Here is a 6,161-nt window from a genome sequence, read left to right as displayed (position 1 = left end):
CTAAATTAATGGAAATTCTTTAATCGAATTATTTTGGTTTTCCGTGAGACGGTGCATCGTCGGAGGGAAGAGAAACGAGTAGTCCACAGGAAAAGCCGTGTGGGAAGTACGCAGCTTCAAAATCTTCTTAAACGATAGTAACTTTAGATTGACGCAATACTAAGATTATTTAACGATATATAATACGTTCTACTATTATTTCGCAAAGCTAATAATAAATAATGTTAATAATGTATGTTAATAATGAATAATATCATTATCACAATTTATTCGCTGAAAGATCATACTAATTCTATATATAATAATTGTGAATATTATACATGAATTGTATATATTTAAAAAAGTACAGAAATTTAAGAAAATTTTTTTATCTATGTTATTCTTTTCTATTATTTTAAATATATCGATACATTATATTGATATATAGAATATATTAATATATCAGATACAAATATAGCAAAAATATATTATATAATCCTTTGTTATATGATATACGTTAGTATCACATTTAAACTTTTTCTTTTTTATTTATTTTTATCTATTAAATTATAGATTATAGATAACATTATTTGCAAATCACTTAAAGTTTATTTTTGTCATGGTATTATGTCGTCGTAGCATATTTCTAACTTCTTCGAGAAAAGAAGAACACGCGACATCCTGTAGGTCGTAAGCTAATCTTTCGAGGGCAAGTTAGCTCATGGCATTCCATGAGTACTCGTGGCATTTTAATATCTCCGGTGCGAAAGGGTTAGCACGCGTAAGAGGCAACGACGTGAACACGAAAGGGACAGCGACGAGTCAGCGGGTTGGTGACGACACTGATGAGAAAGAAGAGAAAGTAACGAGAGGGTCTTGAAAGAGCAAGCGAGGCTGAACTGCGTAGACTTTGTCTAATGTTGCCAACAAAGCTATCGTAACGAGACCATCGATAAGTGACAGCGAGTGCCGGTAACTTTGCGTGAGTGAGCCATTTCGAAGGGACAATCGAGATCGCTTGCGAAGGGACGAGGTTGCTTAGGTTACGTACGAACGTTTTTTTGCTTCGCTGATTAGATATACTCATCATTTATTTAAAGTATTAATAATAAATACTCTAGTTATTCTGTTTACATTTCGTGATACCGCAATAATGATATTTTATATAAATGTCTCATATTAATAAAGATGGCAAGCTAGAAAAATTCTATTGCATCCATTATGCAAAGATTAAAAATTTTCATTACGCAAAGATTAAAAGATTTAAAGTTTTAAAATTAGAATATATTGTGCCAATAGAAATATTTTTAATATTTTTAATATTTTGCCTTCCTAAGTAAGTCAGTTTTCCTTTTTTATTTTCTATGTTTTTTTACCGCCATTGTAACCCCTACGCTAGATATCTCTATAGCAACCAGTCGCCACTGCAGGCAGTAAGAGATTACCTACACGCACATCTCAAGAGCATGCATGTACTTATTTGCTGGATATTACATATAAAATGGCCTAGTTTAAGAAAACTGCATGCTGCATGAAAAGAAGCATAGAAGACAATGGTTTTACCGTAAATTCTGAAAAATTCACCATTCAGATACCGAGATAAATTTTAATTATATTGAATGCCTTGCTAGCATATAAATGATGTAAGCTGTTTTTTATTTGTTGCATAATTATTAATGTGTTTTTTAAAATAAACTATGTGCAATAAATTTGTAAAAAAAAATCTACGCTGATTATGAATTATTTAATTGCAATATGCTAAATTAAGAGCAGATATTAAAAAATAACAATAATAAATGTGTCATCTTCGAAATAATACATTCATGATTTTAAAAATCGCAGGATAATATTACTCGTTTCATCATATTTAATTTTGATTGTTGCATTACTTGCATTTTTAATTTTATTAAACATGTTTGTCTTTTCTTTTTATTGCTTGACATTATTGCACTTTTCTCGCCGCTTATAGACGCAGTGGGGTGTAACTAACGCTTTGCCAATTGTGAAATCGTGGCATTAATATTAGGTAACTTACGCAAAATGCCGCGTGCTTGTAACACCCGTAAATGGCATGGTGTAGATCGAACATCGCTGAGGGGAAAAGCCCCCTGATGAATTGTCCGCACGTGTCTACCACGTACCGCCGCCTAATTACATGCTGATCATAGTGACTACCTATACCGTCCCCTGAAATGCGAAATTGCCTATTGTCCATGGTTTCGTGGTCAAAACGACCAGCGACCTACAACCAAACTCTAACTTGATATACGCCAAATGGCATTATTATTTCCATAATGTCAATTCCAAAAATATCAAGTTTTTATATTAAATTTTCTATTAAAAGGCAGAAAAAAATGTTTGCAATAGCTCTTTTGCATTTTGCATTTTCAAAATAGGGAAATTATGAAAAGATTGAAATTATTATGACAAATATAATTTATGCGCGAAATCGAAATAATAAATTAAATAGTAATATGACTTTATTAGAAATCACACTACTATTTTTATTACATTCTTTTTTTCTTTAATGTAAGAATAATATATAATAATATCTCGATCTTCCACATTGGATCTCTGAGATCGCATGAAAAATGATCGGCATTTGGAAAAGGCGATCGGTTCGACCGATCGACATTTATTTTTATCTCACCCTTAAAATTGTCCATCGTGGCGTGAGTCGTGGATTGATGTGTTTGCTGGAGTCGCTGATAGATGGAGGTGTCCGTGTTGTCGGCGCCCTTTCTATCCCCTTAACATAGACAAATGCTTTCTATCTACCCTAACAAATATCTCCTAGATTTATTATGCGAAACCACCCCGGCCTCGCCACATCACGCGGCGACTACGTTCCTGAAAGTTTCGAGAGCAAAAAAATTGGCGTCTTTCGTGCGCACTCGTGCGTGAGAGTGGCAGATACGCTGCGAGAAAGGTGGCTTGGTTTTTCAAGTTCACGACAAATCTGATAATGAATTTTACTCAAGAGAATCACATTCTTTCTTTTACTCTTATTACGCGATACGTATTTACTATTTAAAATAATTTTAAAACAGTATTTCAATAAATTAAAAATAAACATTTCTCCCTAAAAGAAATCAATATTTATTGACAATCGCTCGCAATATTAATGGAAGAGCAACCCCTCTACCCCATGGTTTCATGAACCAGTATTAAAAGTTACTAATAAGCGCCCTGTTACCTCAATTTAATAATCGTCTCGAGTAATACGACCAAATTGAAAATTGATTACAAACGGGAGCGCGAACTCTAACGCGACACTGAAACTTTTTCGTTTCCCCTCTGCCAAAAAATCGTCGATAAAAAAAGGACTAACGGTACAAAAAAATGAAGAAGAATGGCGAGTGTAAATCAGCCATCAGCCGGTGGTCCGGAGTTCATTATCATTACTCGCGGTTCGCGTGATGCGACACATGTATGGTAAAATGGTAGGATGACAACGTCGCCGCCACCCCCGCAAATTATAGTAGATATAAAAGCGCCGCGAAATGATACTATTGAACGAAGGAATAAACGAACAAACGAATGGATCCGCAAACAGATAGACAGACGGACGAACGAACGAACGTAGGTGCAAGTGTACATACGTGCGCCGACGAACAAAACGCGTCAGCCGATCTCGTCGCATATTTGTGGCTCCGCTATCCGGTCGTAAATAAAGTCCCGGTAAAAACAAAAACACGACGAAATAACGAACAAATGTACCCATCACTTCTGGTACATAAACCCGTATAGCCGTGTGTGCTCACCCTGGGGTGCGACGCCGGTGGTGGCCGAGCGCGAAACCGCGAGAGTGCGCATTGGAACGAGAGAGCGAGAGAATGAGAAAGAGAGGAGATAAATTCGCGAATAGTGCACGGCATTCGTGCAGTCGAGTGTCGCGATGCCATTCGATATGATTCCTTTATTACCTCGCGAGACATCTCGCGCATCTTGAAGGAAACATGGGACATGCTTCTTCAGAAAGTGTGTTAAATTTTATCTTCTCGATATGGTATTTTATTCTTAACAGCATTTGGGTAATCATCATACAAATATAAATTTTTTAAATAAAATTAAATCATGAATGTTGTGTCAAAACATTAACTCCTGTGTGAAAATATTAATTTTTTTATCTTTTGAACGATTCAATGAGTGCAAGTAGTAATAGATAAGTCTTGATAAATATTATAGAATTAATATAAGAGAATAGACTTACTTTACTTTACTTTAAATACTTCCATTATTTACGCTATTATATAGCGGCCGTGATAAATGTGTTTATTTCCCTTGCTTCCCTATACGACCTATGCTATACTTAGCATCATTTGATCTAGTTTACATACAGCCTACATATATAACTTTTATAGATGCAGTAGCAAAAAGAAAATGTGATGTTAACAGTGAGATTATTAAATAAGAAATGTACAGATAAAATTGCATATTGAAAGGAAAGATCGTGAAAAATATAAATAAGTCCAATTTACATTCGCGATCGCGCGTTCGCTTAATAAAATAATAAACCGCAGTCCTTCGATCTACTTTCTATTCATCCCCATTGAATCGTCCGAAGAAGGAAACTGTTCGAAGGAGGAAGCAAATACGACGCTGTTCCATCAGCCGGAATTCCATCGAGCGATCGTGCGCGCAACCGGGGATACTCGCGTCGTCGGCCAATAAAACGAGATTCCCGCGGATCGGCGCAGGGAAAGATAAATTGCGGTATTCTTGGAGAGTACGGACGCGATATCGGTGTATATTTACGAGCCATGGGTGCCATGGCGGGTCGCGGCGGAGCAGAAAGCGACGCGGGGGTTGAGAAAAGCGGCGGCGGTAGGTGGTGGCGCGGCTCGGGGAGATGGTCGACAACGCTTCTTGCGAGACGGAGGCCCCCGGGCCGTGCGCCGCTCAAAAAACATTCAAATTAATTCCACCCGGCTTGTTCCAATGATGGCGGCCAATGTTGTGCAACATAAGACGAGACCCCGCCGGTCCCGTCTGTGCGCGGGTGGTAGAACCTACTCACGTACTGGCGCGCACGTGTGCGCGTGCACACGCGTGATCCTCCGCATCTACGACTATGTATATGCACGTACATACGTACCGTCGATATACCTGCCACGTTGGTGTACATATCCGCGGTGTAGACCAGCCCTCTGACCCCTTTCGTCGTTGTATATATCGGTGCTCTCTTTTCTCCCGCTGTCGCTTTCTTTCTCTCTCTCTCTCTCTCTCTCTCTCTCTCTCGTTTTTCCTTCCAACCAGTCTCCCGTCCCGCCGCGCGACCATCCACCTATCTCCCGGTCTCATATACAACGGGAAGACTCGGAACCGTGTTGGTAACAACGTTCCCGGGAAGAAGCTTCGGAAAGAGGAGAATTTTCTCGTGCTCGCTTTCTCTTTTTCCTTCTTATTCGCTCCCCCGTTTCTCCTTTTCTCTCACGTCGAATTCCACCGTTCTACTTTGCATGTCTTTGCAGAGAAAAGGACTCGGCCGGGGTGAGCTTCCTTGCAGGATACAGAGAAGCGACCGGAGGAAGACCGGAGACGGTAAGGGAGGTTGGCGGAGAAAAAGAGGGACAGAGAAGGAGAGAGAGAAATGATAATCCATTCGGCGGTCATAACGCAGAGCCCGGCACCGTAAAGCTCACCAGACAAGAAATACGGCCAACCAACCGGCCTCTCTCCCTCCGTTTTCCCCTCTTTCTCCATCTCTTTCCGTGATCTCTCTCCTATCCTCTTCTTTGCTCCTTTACCCCGCAGCGAACTTACCCCTGGTTATATGCAAACCGCCATCGTTCCCTTCGGGCCAGTCATAAACTTACGGAATTATATTACGCGGACCCGTTGCCTCTCTGTCCACCTTGTCTTTCTTCCCCTCTTTGTTCCCGCGATGCTCTTCACTCGTCTCCTTTCCTTTTTTCTCTCGTTTTTTTCTTATAAATCGCGAAACAAGTCGCAACAGGGCGAACGACGTCCTTTAGAAACCGATGGAATGCTAATAAGATAAGATTCTGCCGTGAATACCATTCATTCATTGTTTCAGACTGCTACGTATATAAAAATTGAAACGGTTCGCACTGTGAAATAAAAATTACAACTTCTTAATAAGCGACAGAGTTGCACATTAATCAAACTAGATTTTTATATTCGTATACAATATAACATTTTTTCTTTTAAATTCTGCT

General features: G+C 39.1%; 1 long non-coding RNA gene across 1 annotated transcript; it reads right to left on the bottom strand.

Moving 5' to 3' along the window:
- Positions 1 to 565: 565 nt before the first annotated feature.
- Positions 566 to 5,737, bottom strand: LOC148937882 (uncharacterized). The gene is made up of 2 exons (XR_016137868.1): positions 5,014 to 5,737; positions 566 to 4,971 (listed from the first exon to the last, which is right to left on the bottom strand). It is a non-coding gene; the product is annotated as an uncharacterized LOC148937882 (long non-coding RNA).
- Between the last annotated feature and the right edge of the window lie 424 nt (positions 5,738 to 6,161).

The sequence above is a fragment of the Pogonomyrmex barbatus genome, unplaced genomic scaffold (assembly GCF_055798465.1).
Source record: "Pogonomyrmex barbatus isolate J1 unplaced genomic scaffold, ASM5579846v1 scaffold10, whole genome shotgun sequence".
Taxonomy (NCBI): Eukaryota; Metazoa; Arthropoda; class Insecta; order Hymenoptera; family Formicidae; genus Pogonomyrmex; species Pogonomyrmex barbatus.
This window is presented reverse-complemented; position numbering and strand designations above follow the sequence as displayed.